The sequence below is a fragment of the Canis aureus genome, chromosome 26 (genome assembly GCF_053574225.1).
Source record: "Canis aureus isolate CA01 chromosome 26, VMU_Caureus_v.1.0, whole genome shotgun sequence".
In the NCBI taxonomy this organism is placed as follows: Eukaryota; Metazoa; Chordata; class Mammalia; order Carnivora; family Canidae; genus Canis; species Canis aureus.
Genome location: NC_135636.1, coordinates 5,965,982 through 5,982,485, shown reverse-complemented (window position 1 = coordinate 5,982,485; position 16,504 = coordinate 5,965,982). Strand labels below are relative to the sequence as shown.

Sequence of the window (16,504 nt, the reverse complement as noted above, 5' to 3'; positions counted from 1 at the left end):
TAATGGCTGGGGAAATAACAGCAGCTTGGGGGGGGGGGGTGGAGGCAGGGGGCTCCAGCCCAGAGACACCCGCTGCTTTATCTGGCTCCCTTGTCTTTCCCCTCTGCAGGAGCAACTGAAATGGCATGCTACCGAGTGACTGGAGGCTTTCGGAACTTGACTAGGAACTTGAAAAAGCTCACTTAGTAACCCGAAGTAAAATTCCACTTTGGTTTGCAAACAACCAGAAGAGGAAAAAAAAAAAAAAAAAATCTCAGACTTGAGGCCACGGATGGTTATAATTTTCAGCCTTTTTTAGAAGCAAACTGGATTTTTCTTCTGCCTATCTCATGTTCCCTTTGGTTTTGGAAGTCTTTTTTCTTTTATCCCCCCATCGTGAACTTTAAAATAGATGGGCAGTTTTTAAATAGGGACTGCCCGTGGGAATGACTGAACATCTAACACAATGCCAAGCTCCTAAAGAATGTTAAACCAAAGGGGATGAAATCTGGTAGATTTCAGGGTTTCACAGTGCAAATATTGTATTGTGAGGTGGCAGGGTCACAAAAAAGCATCAGAAAGAAAAGAGGAAAATGTTTCTGGCCTCATGGCCCTGGACTTGCATTCCTGCCTCCCTGGCTCAGGGTTTCCAGGAAGGACCAGAGTTCTGAGAATCTCTGCTGCAACCAGGAGGCCCCTTCCGCTCAGCAGCTCATCAAAAGCCCTTGAAGCAAACGGCGCTTTTCCTGCATTTGCAGATGTGTTACTCACCCGGGCTGGCTTTGGTTGGGGCGCTTCCCCCAGAAGTAGACCCTAGGACAAAGATTTGGGACAAGTCATTTATTTGAGAGGGGGAGACAGACAGGGAATGGGGGGAAGGGACCAACAGAGAGTGCCTGAGCACACTGGTGACACTGGGTCTCCATGGTCACTCCATGGGTCCCTGTCACTCTGGGTGACATCATCAGTTTTCCAAGCCATGGAGACGGGGCTATGGCAGCTCTCTTTCAGCTACCCTCTTCTCTGGAGATGACAAATTCTTGACACTCTGGGCTGACAGTGAGAACCTAGTTGAACAGAGGGAACACTCAGGTGGAGAATGGCAGGGGACTGCCAAGGGGCTATGAACATGGCATCAGTGTCTCCTACTGATGCCATCCAAAGAGATTTGAGTTAGAGTGTCATGGGGGTTACAAACTCACTGGCTTTGAGCCTCTCCAAGGCATGAGGTGTCTCAGACTCTAGTTGGAGACCCTTCAGAGGTATCCCTTTTGTTCTTCTTATTTTAATAAGATATTTGAGACACTTCAGGAATCATCTCTCAGAACCCATAGGATCCTCCTGTGCTCTTTAGTGCCGTCTATCCACCCACTCATATTTCCAGCCAGCTAGCCAGCCAGCCAGCCATCCACTCATCTATCCATTTACGCACCCATCTATCCACCTGCTCACCTATCTATCCATCCATCCATCAAGCTAGTCAGCCAGCCAGTCAACCAACCAGCCAGGCAATGTTATTTAAGTCCCTATCATGCACTGGGTTAGGCACTGGAATTAAAGGCAGGAACTCCTGCCTTCAGGACCCTTGAAGTCTGAGTGCTTGAATTTGAACATGTTGGACAGTTGTAGCTATGATGGCTACCACAGGGAGAAGTTGAGAGCATCAGCAGAGGTACTGCCCTAGTTGGGATGTGGGCTTTAGGATTGGCTCCTTGGATGGATAATGGCAATGAAGCTAGAATCTAAAGGAGGAATAGTCAAGAGGGAGAATGATTTCCATGAGGGAACAGCATGGACAAAGGCCCTGTGGTATGAGGATTGTGATATTTACAAGGGTGTGAAGGGTAGGCCGTGAGACTGGAGCCTGAAAAATGGGAGGGAGGACCCACCAGAAGGAGGAGCTCAGTGAGCCCAAACAATGAAGATTTGGGGTTTTGTTCTGAAATCCATGGGAAATCCCTAGGGGCCCACATGTTAAGACCTGCATTTAGAAGACTAGAGAGCAGGCTGATGGCCCCAGTGGTACAGGGCAACCACTCAGCAGGCAACTGCAGGTTTACAGGCACAGATGACAGTGACTTGGCTGGCCTGGTTCCCCTGGACTAGGGACAGCAGATTTAGGAAATGATAATGGTCCAGAACAGGCTGTTCTTGACATTGGATGGAGTAGGAGCTGGAGGACATGAGAGGAATCCAGAAGGACTCCATGGCTGTCTGCTTATACTACCAGGGCTTAGGGATCCTGGAAGACAGTGTCCACTGAAGGTGGAGAAATGGGGCCCAGGCCAGAGAACAATTGGAGGGAGGCTTCCTCTTGGGGCTGAGGATCTTTCTGCCTCCTTAGGACTCTGAATTCACCCCCTTGGGAAGCTGAGGCAGTAGCCAGGTACAAGGGGACCTGGCAAGGCTGGAGCCCCTGACTGCAGGCCAGCTAGCTAGGTGTATACTTAGCCTTGGTAGGAGAGTCAGTGTTGACCTCTGCCTGGGAGAAGCTGCGTTTCTAAAGTTTTATTTACTTTAGAAGAAGGCGGGCAACTTCTTGACATTTTATAAAATCAATCTGATGATGCTGTCTTGGTCTGCAAGGCAGCCTGGCATATACTCATAGCAGAAGATCTTCCTCCTGATGTAGACTCCTGGCTGTGTAGCCTCAGTTAACTGCTGTGATCTTGCAGGATCCACTCAGCGCACTGCTTGGTTGGTGCTTAAGGACTCGGGTGGAATGAGTGACTTAAGCTTATTAACCAGTCTGACCCTGTCAGGGGATTCTTTTGCTGGCAGTTCTTCATCTTTCACATGGGAACTTCCAAATCAACTTCTCTTCACTTAGCCAAGTGTTGACATCATAAAGAAGAAAACGAAGGAAGGACATGTGCTGTTTATTCATTCATTAACCCGGGAGTATTGTAAAGTTCTGACTGTGAGAAAGACCATGTACAGTGTAAGAAGCTCCCTGCTCTTAAATTTGTGAATTCCACTTCATTATCTCCAGTAACTTGGCCATCTAAGCCTTGCTCTTGCTCCCCCTCATCTGTAAATAAGGACATGGGAACAGGGCCTCTGGATGCCTCTCTTAATCTAGTGTCAACAACAGTGAACCCATGTAATTGCGTATCCTTCTCTCTTCTGAAACTGGAGAGAAAGCAGACCATTGAGAGAGCGGGGACAAGGTCCACTGCTGCCCTCACTGTGTGGCACCCAAGGAACCGAACCATCTGTCTAAACCACACTTGTGCAGGTGGCCTCATACTGACCCAATGACTGTTAAGTACAGTGCAGTTTCCTCTGCTGATTATCTCCCCTGCCCTTGTGCCTCACAACTTCTGACTTGCATTTTGATTCTTGATCATTCAGTCACCTCCCGCTGAGCTTGGCTGAGTTAACTCTCCTGGCACCTGACGGCCTGAGGTCTCTAGTTCCAGGTGTCCTGCTGTCCCTTCCGGCCCATAAAGAGGTGGCAGGAGCATTTGGGGGCTTGGAGGGGGGGAACGATGCCTGTGAGCTCAGTGGAAGGAGAGCTTGCTTTTACCAGGCGGGATTTAGCTGAGCTCACAAAGTACTGGGGATTGTTTGAATGCTGACTTGGAGAAAATTCTGAACTTCACATACTGAATTCCTTCATGGAATTAGTCTATGTTTCACTTAAAACTTGGGTGGCTCAGTGGTTGATCATCTGCCTTTGGCTCAGAGTGTGATCCTGGGGTCCTGGGATCGAGTCCCACATCGGGCTCCCTGCAGGGAGCCTGCTTCTCCCTCTACCTGTGTCTCTGCCTCTCTGTGTGTCTCTCATGAATAAATAAATAAATAAAATCTTAAAAAAAAAAGAGTCTCTTACGGTTTGCTTCCTGTTTTTATCTTGTTTTATTTTTCCTTTCCTTCCCCTATGTTCATCTGTTTTGTTTCTTAAATTCCACATATGAGTGAAATAATATGGTATTTGTCTTTCTCTGACTGACTTATTCACTTAGCATAATACACTCTAGCTCTATCCATGTCATTGCAAATGGCAAGATTTCATTCTTTTTGATGGCTGAGTAGTATTCCATTAAACACACACACACACACACACACACACACACACACACACACCACGTCTTTATCCATTCATCAGTTAATGGACATTTGGGCTCTTTCCATAATCTGGCTATTGTTGATAGTGCCAGTATAAACATTGGACTGCATGTGCCCCCTGGAATCAGCATTTTTTTATACTCTGGATAAATCCCCAGTAGTGCTATTGCTGGGTCATAGGGTAGTTCTATTTTTAACTCTTTGAGGATCCTCCACACAGTTTTCCAGAATGGCTGCACCAGCTTGCATTCCCACCAGCAGTGCAAGAGGGTTTTCCTTTCTCTGCATCCTCACTAACATTTGTTGTTTCCTGACTTGATCATTTAAGCCATTCTGACCAGTGTAAGGTAAGGTGGTATCTCACTGTGGTTTTGATTTGTATTTCCCTGATGATGAGGGACACAGAGCATCTTTTTCATGTGTCTGTTGGCCATTTGTATGTCTTCTTTGCAAAAGTGTCTATTCATATCTTCTGCCCATTTCTTGACTGGATTTTTGGTTTTTGGGTGTTGAGTTTGTTAAATTCTTTAGAGATTTTGGATGTTCACCCTTTATCTGATATGTCATTTACAAATATCTTCTACTCTATACAGCCTTTTAGTTTTGTCAACTGTTTCCTTTGCTGTGTAGAAGCTTCTTATCTTGATGAAGTCCCAATAGTCCATTTTTGCTTTTGTTTCCCTTGCCTCTGGTGATGCATGTACTAAGAAGTTGCTGTTTCCGAGGTCAGTGGGGTTGTTGCCTGTGTTCTCCTCTAGGATTTTGATAGATTCTTGTCTCTCATTTAGATCTTCTGTCCATTTTGAATTTGTTTTTGTGTACGGTGTAAGAAAGTAGTGCAGTTTCCTTCTTCTGCACTTGGCTGTTCAATTTTCCCAACATCATTTATTGAATAGGCTGTCTTTTTTCTAGTGGATAGTCTTCCCTGCTTTGTCGAGGATTAGTTGACCATAGGGTTGAGGGTACATTTCTGTGTTCTCTATTCTGTTCTATTGATCTGTGTGTCTGTTGTCGTGCCAGGACCACACTGTCTTGATGATCACAGCTCTGTAGTACAGCTTGAAGTCAAGCATTGTGATGCTTCCTTCTTTGCTTTTCTTTTTCAACATTACTTTGGTTATTCAGAGTCTTTTCTGATTCTGTTTGAATTTTAGAATTGTTTGTTCTAGCTCTGTGAAAAATGCTGGTATTGTTTTGATAAGGATTGCATTGAATGAGTAGATTCCTTTGGGTAGTATGGACGTTTTAACAATATTCGCTCTTTTGTATGAAGTAAATTTTTAGACAATTTAAAAATAAAGCCCAGAACTCACTGAAACTCCAGAATAAAAGTAGACAGTTTGGGGTCTTGGCTCAGGGCTTATACCATGCTATTAGGTTTATGATTGCTCTGGAACATCTAAAGCAGCTTATACTCAAAGATCTGCCAAAGAAATCTCTATCCTCTCCTCTCAGCTGATTCCTGTTTTTTAACTATCAATATTCAGAAAGATTTGATAAAATATACATTTTTTAAAAAAAATGAGGACATGGGTTTCAGAACTTCCTGATTTTGGACCAGAGAGAAGAGAATGAGAAGACAGTCCCCAGAAGAGAGGGACAACAGGCACCAGGGGAAGCTGGCTGGCCACTCACTTTCAGCTGCAGTTCTCTTGGAAAGGGATGGACACTTCCCAAAGGTGGCCCAGGTAAGCAGGGGGCTGAGGTGGTGGTCACAGTGTTCCAGGGAGGAGGAGCCATGTATTCTGAAGGATCTTCAGGAAAAGTCAAACAGGAATAAAACTGAGTAAATGACGGTTTCATTTTTTATTGTCTTTTTATTTTTGCCAAGTCCTACCAATTCTAAACAAGGTCAATGGTAAAAGCCTCCTCCTCAAAAACACACACACATACATACACATGAACACAAAACTTCCATTGTTCTATGTTCTAAACAATTGTGGTGGTCACTGTCATTTTAATAATATACATGCCGGCTTCAAGTCAGCACCTATAGTCACATATCCTTTTAAACACTCTATTTTCTGTGGAGGTCTATTTGGGAAATTCCCAGTTGCAAAGTGAGACCCCAGCCCAAGAGGACCACACTGTCCACAGACCTGTGGAGCAAGGTCTCGGTCAAGGGGAACTGTGGGCTGGCTCAGTGTCCAGCTCCTGCAGCAGATTCTCAGCAAACAGTGACAGCATAGGGTCTGTAGAAGGACCACCTAGAACTTAAGGCACTTGTCTTCTGTCATTCTCTGTGGCCACTTGGAGTATCTGTGGTTGGAAGTTTAAGCCAAGGGAACAGAGATATTTCACTGAATCTGAATATTTTTTTTCTTTTTAACTGAAGCTTCAACTTTTAAAATACATTGTTTTAAGACAGAAGAACAAATAAAGGAAATCCGCTAATACTGATACTGACATGATGATTTCTGAAAGTAGCTGCACGGTACAGAGGAGCGAGCATGCCATCGCACTGACCCAGCCTGGGGTAGGGAGGCCTAGACGCGCAAAACCTCACAAGAACACCCTTCTTTCTCCCGAGGGGACGGGGGTTATAGATCATCCAGCTTTTTTGCGTTGAAAAAAATACATCCACCCTCAGTTCAGTTATCACTCTGTCAGTTATGCTATGTGACCTTAGGCAAGCAGCTGAACTGCTCTGTTCGTCATTGTGTAGCACGACACTCTGTGACTGTTTCCTCAGCTGCAGTGGGAGACAATGCAACCTCACATCTCCAGGGGCTCTGAGGGGATTGAATGAGTTCATACCTCCAACAGTCTGAACAGCAAGAGGTGAGCTGCCCCACACCAGGATGCTGAGCAGCTGAGACCATCCAGACTCTCCCTCTGTCACTAGAGTTAGAGCCTTGGGTTGGGCATTCTCTGGCTTTGGCATTGGATCCAACCTCTTCACCTGCAGAGATGTTGGTTTCCTCCTCCATGAAATGGGGACAATAAGAGTCACGATGACATCATGCTGTGAGCACTAAATATAAGGAGACAATAGCTGTACACTCTTCCTGCATGGGCTGGGGCAGACCCTCAGGAGACGAGAGTCCCTGTCACTGGAATTGCAAGGAGACAGAGAAAAGTCAGGCACCATACCTCCAGGCCTGGCCCCATTGAAGAAAGGATGAAAAGGACAGAAACACCCAGTTACATTTGGCAGAGACTTGGAGCTTTTCTTTTTCAAAGACTCCCCTGCTTTCAAGTCTTGTTTGGCTACTTGGCTGATTAAACATTCTTCTTTAGAAAATTATTGATTTTTCCACATTTAGTAAATAGCTTTCTAACATGATGCACAATATTTATAGAAAACTTGACTGGGCTGCATGTTGTTTTAAAAGTTAACTGCTGTTTACCTCCTGGCAACTGGCTTTGAGGAGCAAAAGCTGCTCCCCAGCTTTTGGAAAGAGATAAATCACAAAGAGGAATGGTGCTTTTCGGCAGGATCTTTTTACACTTTTCATCTCCAGCAGCAGCTCTGCGCATGAAATAGAAGGCAGTAAATCATGCTTCCCTGGCTGAGCTGGGCGATTTGCAGGGTCCGTTTGGCATTTACAGCATTCTCCGTGGTTCCAATATGCTGTTGTAACAATTGGGCCCTATTTAGACAATATAATTTTAGAGAACTACAAATGATCTATTTGATCTTACTTTCCAAGTGTTGATTCTCCACAAAATGAGAACAGTAATACAATGATTGTTTGAAAGGAGGTCCCATAGATTGAACAGATAGAATTTTATTATCTTCAGGAAGCTGAGTAAGAAAACTTGGGGGTTTCCGAGAAGCATATAGGCGACCTAGAGAGGCAGACATCTCAAGCATCCATAGAGGACTTGCCAGGCACCAGGTAGGTCCAGGCCCGTGCCCAGGACCCGGTAGGCAGGTGCTAGACCCCCCTCTGCAGCTGGGAGCCTGGACTGGAGAGGAGCCGTGCGCCTTCCTCCACAAGCACACAGAAAAGCCGGGCCCCATCTTCCCAGGTCCGGACTGCTGCCTGGCCACAGTTGGCATCCCCAAACTCAAGCGATTTAGTACAAACAGGAATAATAATAATCCCCACCTTCTGTAGCTATGATTGCTAGCAAATGTGACACTTGCAGCCATGTGACTCTGCAAATATCTGTCCTCCTGGGGCCTCAGTTTCCTCATGTGTGAATGATGTCGCACAGCCCAGAAGCATGTGGAGGAAAGGAAATGACTTCGTAAAGCTTTTGGCAATCCGCGCTTCACCCACAGTTGCCATCATCAGCCACGTGAACAGTCTCACATCCACTGTGTGACAGTTTTAGGATTATGGTTATCATTTCTGCTCTAGTTGGTTCTGGAAGCAGCCACCACAAGCAACTCCTGGGTAGCACAAGGCTCCATGGCACTGCCCCCGGACCCAGGGATGCCAGAAGGTATGCTGCAAGGGCCTGGGGGACGTTCCAGAGAGGAGCCACTCAGAGCAGAGACGATGGAGGGCACGCCAGAGGGTCTGTAACCCGGGAACCCAAGTGGACATACGTAAGGTGCTGGGATGGCGTGCAATTTCAAAGGTGGCCCTGTGACCCAAGAGCTCAACATGTGCCTGGTGAGCTTTCTCTGACTGCTGTGGGATGGCAGCGGCCACAGTTTCCCACCCCTGGTGCCCTTCAGTGGCACGCCTTGTGCCAATCTGTCATCATGCTGGTCACTGGGGTCCCCAGCTGCCACGGGCATTTCGGCCCCACTGCCCCTGTTGTGCAAGCTGGGGACTGCTTCTCTGCAGGGGCACTTTCTCTTCAGAGGCCCTAACCCTGCTGGCTGGGGTGAAGGAGAAGACAGCTAGGTGCCCTGGCGTAACTGCCGCTCAGACAGTGGCATGAGAGCAGAGCCAGGCCTACCTCTCCTGGAGGTGAGCTGGGGGCCAGACTGCCACCTGAGCAGCATTCACATTGGCCCTTCAAGTGCTGGGTTTCCTACTTTGCAGCCAGGGCTTACAGAGCTCCCTGAGTATCCTGGGGCATCCCCAGAATCTGGTCTTCCTGACTGATCCAGATTATTCCATGGAAGTGTGGAACCCTCCCAGTCCTCACGAGGTATGAGGTGAGAGGTCAGAGCCCCGGCTCTAGATAAAGGCACCCTGTGAATTCTCTTCTGTGACTTCAGGGGACTGACTCCACTCTCCTGTGTCCTTAATTCTCCATCTGTAAAAGGCCGTGGTGACACCCTGACCCTCTGCCACAGAGCGGGAGGGGGGCAGACCATGAAGGAGCCAAGCAAGACATGCCGGGCCACCAGCCCACCTTGGTCACCTCTGTCGTGGTGTTTACGGGGCAAACAGATAAAGATGACTCCAGCTTATACACTTCATAAAAAAGCAGCTGACTGAATTTTGTGCTATTAAGTCATTTTGAAAATAAACCAAGTGACTTTTTTATATCCCTTTTTAAATAAATAGCAAATAACTGAACTTTTTACAAGCTGCTTTGTTTCCCTCGGCGTCTGCTTGGCAAGGGGCAGGGGAGAAGGAGAAGAAAGCAGGGCAACCAGGACGGGGTAGGGACACAGCTGTCCTGCTGCACCGGTACCTGGGGAGTGCCTCCAGGTAACACAAGCAGGTACTGGCTGCTGAGGTCGGTGACATGGTAAGGCTGTGGGTGTGCAGAGGAACCCAGGGCCTGATGACAGAGAAAAGTCCTTCCGAATCAGACATTCCACCCGTGACTGCATTGTCCTGGACAAGAAGGCCTGATTGACACCCCAATACCAGCACCAAATCCTGTTAAAACTGACAAGAGTCAAAGTAGAGATGGCCCGCGGTGTACCGAGGCCCCACGTCTCAGGTTCCGGAGGATTCCGTGAAGGTGGAGTCCCATCACGTAGTTAGCTGCCCATGCTTACACCCGTTTGTCTAATTTTATTTCACCGGTGGCTAAGTTTCATCACCCTGCTGCTTTTCCCATAAACATTCTGGATTGTGTCTAGTTTCCATCTGAAACTATGAATTACATGACCCATGCCCTACCTCTCTCCAGCATGGCAAGGGAAACATTCCTGCTGACAGGACCCATCCCAGCCTATTTCCTATGAGCGTTTTGGTTTGTCTCATCTCCTTTCCCCAGTTCTTTCTAGAAGATAAAAGCTGGGAAGTGGCCTGATCCCCAGTCCTGGGAAAATGTAATAGTGCTGTAATATTCGGTGTCTCTCAAGCCAGAGGTGTCAGTCCCAGTTGGTGACAATCAGTAATAGCAAAGCCTTGTAACAACTTCTAGCCATGAGCCTCTTTACCAGAATGAGAACTGTTGGTCCCAGGCTAGGTCCAGCTCTTGGACATTTTTTTTTTTTATCATAGTCACAGTGTTCTTAAATTTTGAATTACTTATCAATATTTAGAAGTGTAAGATTTTGCATAAACATTTGGATTTCTGGCTGCTCCTGACAAATCAGAGTGTGTAGCAATGCTGGCCTCATGGCAACCATGCTCAGAGGTGCTGCTGTGCTGGCTTCGGTAGCCCTGGGGCCTCACTTCCACTAAACAGCATCCTGGTAACCCACCTATCTTCTACCTAAAGCTGTGATCATTCTTCAGCTGAAAGTCACCTGGGGTCTATCCAAAATTTTGTCCTTCTCTCTATATGAAGTGAGGCGTGGGCTGTCCTTCTTTTTTTTTTTTTTTTTTTTTTTTTGTGGGCTGTCCTTCTAAACACATCCTATGACTCCTTGATGCCTCTCCAACAGATGTTCTTTCTTACTCTTCTGGAGAGGAACTCTGTTGTGTATCTGTTGGCAATAAGCTCCAGAAGATCCTCAGAGATTCCTTTATCCCGGCCTGAGCTGACAACATGCCCATCACCCTGACCAACATCTGAATCAAGGCAGACAGACCTGTGACACAGGCTGCCCACGTGGTGTGAAGGAGGAGAGCGATAGCCACTTGCCCTCAAACAGAGATGTGAAAAAGGTCCTCCTGTCCTCTTGAATGATTGTGTGAGCACTGGTCTACAAAGTTGCTGGGGTCAGGACAAGTTGGCATGCCTGGGAAAGTGGAAAATAAGAGATGACAAGGAACCTGGGACCTTAAAGGCATCACTGAATTGCTGCGTTAGCCGACCCTGAAATCACCCCACCTGAGACTCATTAAATGGAATGATTAGCATTTTTGATTGTTTGAACTACCTATACTTTGGCTATTACTTGCAGTCAAAAGCATTCATTCCAGATTTTTGAGTCCTAAAGATTTTACCTGTGGGACAAGAGCTGACCTAGAAACCTTTCAAGTGCTTCCCGGGTGTGCAGAGCTTTGACTGCTTGCCAAAGCAAATCCCCACACATCAGTTCTCAGGGTCAAACTATTTCCACCACCCTTACTGAAAGAGAGGAAAGAGAGAAAAGTCTCCCAGTGGGGCTATTGCTCATGGAAAAGTAGGCCTTCCCTTGCCAGGGGCTGACAGTGAGGGAGATGGCTCTTTATATGGGCAGATATTCCAGATGGTGGCATGGAACTGCCAGCATAGACATGTTTGGAAAGACCAGCTCTTGTCTGCTTGTCTATGTTCCAACAGCCTGCCTGCCCCTTGGGGCCCAGTGACAGCAGGGAGCAGTAGACAGCATAGAGGAGGCCATGGCACACATGCCTGAGCTGGCTAGAGACCTGGTGCCTGCACCTGCCACCACCTTCCTGTTTTGCATGGGGATGAAGTGGGTGGCAGAGAGGAAGGTGAGACACCAGGCTGCTGCAGGTTCCAACATCCAGAAGCCACTTCAGAACCACCCTGGAAGCAGGATGGGAGCCTGTTTGGGATGAAACACAATGTTGCCACATCACACAGATGGACAGTTCCCCATGATTTCCTAAAAAAAGTTAAATCTGGAACACCCAGAGGCTCCTGGCACTCCACCTGAGGGATCCAGCAAGCACACACTTGGAAAAGGCAGAAGTGACTTTGATGTGTTAGTGATTCATCTCTGAGCCCCTCTAGACAATTATAATTTTAAATGGTGACAAGTTTGCAGGAATTGGGTTGTCACATTGCAAAACCAGCTGGTTCCATAGAGTTCTCGGAAACATATGTATTTCCATTCAACTCTACATTTCAAGTTAGAGGCAGTAGGGGTGCAAAAGGACAGTCATTTGCTTTACCAGGAAACTGTATCATTCAATGGATCAATGTAGGGTCATAAAGGATGTGGGTGACCTGCTCCGGTAGAGGTTTTCTGTGGATTTCTTCTCCACAGAAGAAGAAACTGGAGCAGCAAAATGACTCGTGAAGGTACAGAGCAGTAGTGGACATTTCAGCTCCACGGAACAGCCTGAAAAGGGTGAGTCAGCAGTAGGCAAGGCTGGCTTCCCCAGGTCCTTGCACCCACCTGAAACATGCTGCGAAAATGTGCCTACAGGACAGCGTGTCCCCACCCCGGCCGATGTCCCCTTGCCTCCTGCCCCCACTGTGGTCCTCACAGTGTTGCATGTCACCTCTGCTTTCCTGCCATTCTCACTTCTCTCTTTTCTGCCTCTGTGATGACCTGAAGCTGCTCCCACTAAGGTCTAACCTCCATGGGTGACCCAAGCCCATGGGGTCCTCAATTACTCAACCTTCTGACTTTCTTCTGAAATCCTCTGTTCAAGGACACCAAGTAGTCCGCATCCCCGTAGATTCTTCTCCCGGTGGCTGTCTTCCTGGGTCCCTGTGTCTCCCTGCATGACCTCACCCCCACAAACACCCCCATTCCTGACCCGGCTACCTGCTTCTCACCTGGACTACTCCAAGTCAGCAAGACCAAAGTTGTGATCACTTTCTGCCCGGCCCCCTGAAGCACACAGTTACACAGGATGCACAGGGACCCTGCCTACCTTCCACCTCGCCCGACATCTCATAGATGCCATCGAGCCCAAACTGGCCTTCTTCTCCCTGCACAGTCACTTCCCGTGCTGCACTCCCACCACTGCTCAGGGGGACCTCTGCCTTGGGCTCCTGATGGGAGGCCTCTTCGGCTCTTGCCTCTCACGCTCCTGCTGGAAGGGAAAATCACTTTAAAGTATGACCCTGGCCCTTTCTTCTTCCGCCTCCACACACATATGCCACAACAAAATGCTGCAGCTTCCCACTGCTCTTGGGAGGAAAACCAAAACCCTAACATGGCCTGGTTAGTCCTGGTACTTTCCTCCTTTCTATTCTTATCTCTGCATCCTCCAACCGTAGCTCTGGGGGCTGCCGGGTCCTCCTCCCACAGGGCATTTGCAAGCTATGCACAACAGCCTGCTTACACACACACACGTACACACTCATACATGCATGCATGTCTGCACCCGCCTACACACATGCCCATCTACTCTCCTATACACATGCCTATACACATATATGTGTGTATACCTGCACACTCATACACATCCTTACATAGTCCTATACACACCCACACACATGCATGCACACCTACACACCCGTATGCCTACACACACAGTCTTTTACACATACCTACACACACATCTACACACATCCATGCATGCACACCTACATACATACCTATACACACATCTACACATACATATGCCATGCAAACCTATGCATACACTCCTATACATGCACACATGCATGCTCCCCCATATACACACATATCCACACTCCTATACATGCTTACACATATTCACATGCATACACTTCTATACACATGCATATAAATACACTGACACACATTCCTATACACATACCTACACACATATCTACGATACCTACGCATTCCTATATACACAGACCCACATACATATGCCCTTGTATGCACACATATACACACATGCCTATTCACAGTACACACATGCCTAGACACACATACACACACACTCTTATACACATACATAGACATACTCTGATGCACACACATAGACATGCCTACATACACATAAACTAGTAAACCAGTTAACCTGTTTAACTTCTTTAAGTGTTGGTGAAGCTGTGCCCATCCTCTCAGAGTAGATCCAAATTCCCTGTTATTTGCTGTCAGAGCAAGCCTCCCCACATTGCACCTCTTCTTCTTGAAACTTCGTATATTTGTAACTTCACATAGGCATGTGATTCACAGTGTCTCCCTCTAATAACTGTAAACCCAACAGAGCTGGAAACTTGTCTTTCTTGTCATCACTGGTCCCTGGTGCCTGTTACAAGGAGTAGTAACTATTTGGTGAATTAACTGATGAATCTCTAGGGTGAGCATGGAGAGAAGTGGGATCAAGCAGGGGAAGGCCTGTTCAGCTGGGAAATCCAATGGACATTTAGGAAGCACATTGCCAACTTGTCTCAGGTATTTACTTTTCAGAAAGAGATAGATATGTTCAAATTTAAAAACAATAGGGGAAAGTTTGCTGGGCTGGTTCCTGGCCCCTTCTGCTTGCAGTTCCTCCATTCGTAAACGGGAATGAAAGAGAATTCATGACTTCCTTATGCTGGCCTTCACCATGGCCCACCAGACCCCTACTCACAAGTTGTGTAAAGGCTGCTTTCTCTATCTCCACCATCCTGTGGTCATGGGCATAAGTGCATCCTGGAAGACACACCAAGGATCCCATTGTGCTTGCCTTCTTTTGCTAACATCAGGGTTCTTAGATTTCTGAAGTAGGGTTGACATTGAGATATTATTTTCAAGGTCTACCACTCAAGTGGTGACTTTCTTATTGTGTGACTTTTTATAAAACATTAAAGCCCACTGTCTGAAATACACTGTAAAATGCTTTTAAAGGAATAACATCAACACAAAGGTGATGATTAGCACAAGTACAGAAGAGGAAACAGCAAGAAGAAAGCCATCTGGTCACACTCAGTTTTCATCATCCTTTAAGGCATCCCCATTTGGAGCAAAGTCTCTCTGATGTGAAGTGTTCAGCTTGAATATTACCACCTTCAAAAGCAGGAGGGTCAAGGCAGAGACAAAATGCATCCCTAAGGCTGCCAGGAGGCAGACCAGGGACTGAAAACCTCCAAGCACCACTTCCCCTGGCTCCTGTGGTGATGCTGGGCATGATGCTCATTTTCAGTCACACATGACAATCACCGTGGGGGTGTGACAAACCTCAGTGCCAAGCCCCAGCCTGGGCCAAGTAAATCAGATTCACTGTCAGTGAGGCCTGGGCAGGGTGGCAGGGTTCTCTCTCTCTCTCTCTCTCTCTCTCTCTGTCTCACACACACACACACACACACACACACACACACACACACACCTATACCACATTGAGAACTCTAAGTCCTGGAAGAGCCTAAGTACTCAACATACACTCACTGAACAGAGCTGTGGTTTCCCCTCCAGAGAAGAACATAACTGTAGCTCCAGTGGAAACTTCTTTCCTAGCAGCTAGCATTTACCTGGATAATTTTGTACACTGCCATGCACAAAGCCCTTAGGCTGAGCAGGACATCTGAGCAGAACACACACCTATGATAACTGGGAGTTCAAAGTGCTTTTTCACACTTTGTCTCATTAATCCTCTTACTCACCTGCAAGGGAGGTCCTCCCAAGATCACATGGTGGGATGAGTAATGGCAATCCTCTTTGAGCTGGAATGCTGCACCCAAGACCAACTTGGAAGAGTGATGGAGGAGTGAGGAATAATAGTCAATGGAGGATCTAAGGCTGATGAAGGAGCAAAAAGGGATGATACAGCCAGGTATGATGATGCACTCGAGAGTGACCAAGGAGCCAGGAGTGATGATGGGACCAGGTGTGATGATGGACCCAAGAATGATGATGCACTCAGGGGTGATAATGGGACCAGGAGTGATGGTAGAACCAAGAGTTATAGAGGAACTAAGAATGGCAGAGGACCCAGGAGTGATGATGGGAGCAGGAGCAATGGTGGAACCAGGAGTGATGATGCACCCAGAAATGAAGGAAGAATTGGAAGTGATGGTGAGGTCAGGAGTGATGGTAGAGCCAGAGGTGATGATGTACCCAGGAATGACAGAGGAGCCAGGAGTGATGGCAGGATTAGGGTTGATGGTGAAACTAGGGGATGGTGTACCCAGGAATGATGGACAACCAGGAGTGATGGTGGCACCAAGGTTGATGATGGGACCAGGAGTGATGATGCACTCAAGAATGACAGAGTCAGGAATGATGACAGGACCGGGGTTGATGGTGGAACCAGGGGGGATGATGGGACCAGAAATGAGGATAGGACCAGAAGGGATGAGGGGACCAGGAGAGAGAGTGATGGTGAAACCAGGAGATGAGATCCAAGGTCATGACAAGACCAGGGCTGATGATGAGACCAAGGGTGGCAGAGGAACCAGGAGTGATGATGGGAGTAGGAATAATGGTAGGATCAGGAGGGACAATGGAACCGGGAGTAAGAATGTGACCTGGTTCCAGTGCTCAGAGGACTGGAGTGCTGGTGGGGTCAGGAACAGTGTTGGGACCAGGAGCAATGGTGGGACCAAGCCTGATGATGGCATCAGGAGTGTTGATGGGCCAGGAGTTATGGAGAAGGCAGAATTCTAACACAGACCTGAG

The 16,504-nt window shown here is 47.3% G+C and overlaps 2 long non-coding RNA genes across 6 annotated transcripts in view; one reads left to right on the top strand and one right to left on the bottom strand.

The window, feature by feature from the left end:
- LOC144297824 (uncharacterized) overlaps positions 1 to 9,469 on the top strand; it is a 48,260-nt gene extending 38,791 nt beyond the window's left edge. For 2 of the 3 annotated variants that reach the window (XR_013364677.1, XR_013364675.1), the window contains exon 3: positions 110 to 1,569. This is a non-coding gene — a long non-coding RNA (uncharacterized LOC144297824). Of the gene's footprint in view, positions 1 to 109; positions 1,570 to 5,611; positions 5,739 to 8,360 lie in introns of those variants that run through there. The other variant, XR_013364676.1, reaches the window with a different exon arrangement.
- LOC144297823 (uncharacterized) overlaps positions 162 to 16,504 on the bottom strand; it is a 30,500-nt gene continuing 14,157 nt past the window's right edge. The window contains exons 4-7 of one of the 3 annotated variants that reach the window (XR_013364673.1): positions 12,861 to 13,022; positions 6,808 to 7,024; positions 5,686 to 5,804; positions 162 to 792 (exon numbers count right to left, since the gene is read on the bottom strand). This is a non-coding gene — a long non-coding RNA (uncharacterized LOC144297823). The remainder of the gene's footprint in view (positions 793 to 5,685; positions 5,805 to 6,807; positions 7,025 to 12,860; positions 13,023 to 16,504) is intronic. The other 2 variants (XR_013364672.1, XR_013364674.1) reach the window with 2 other exon arrangements.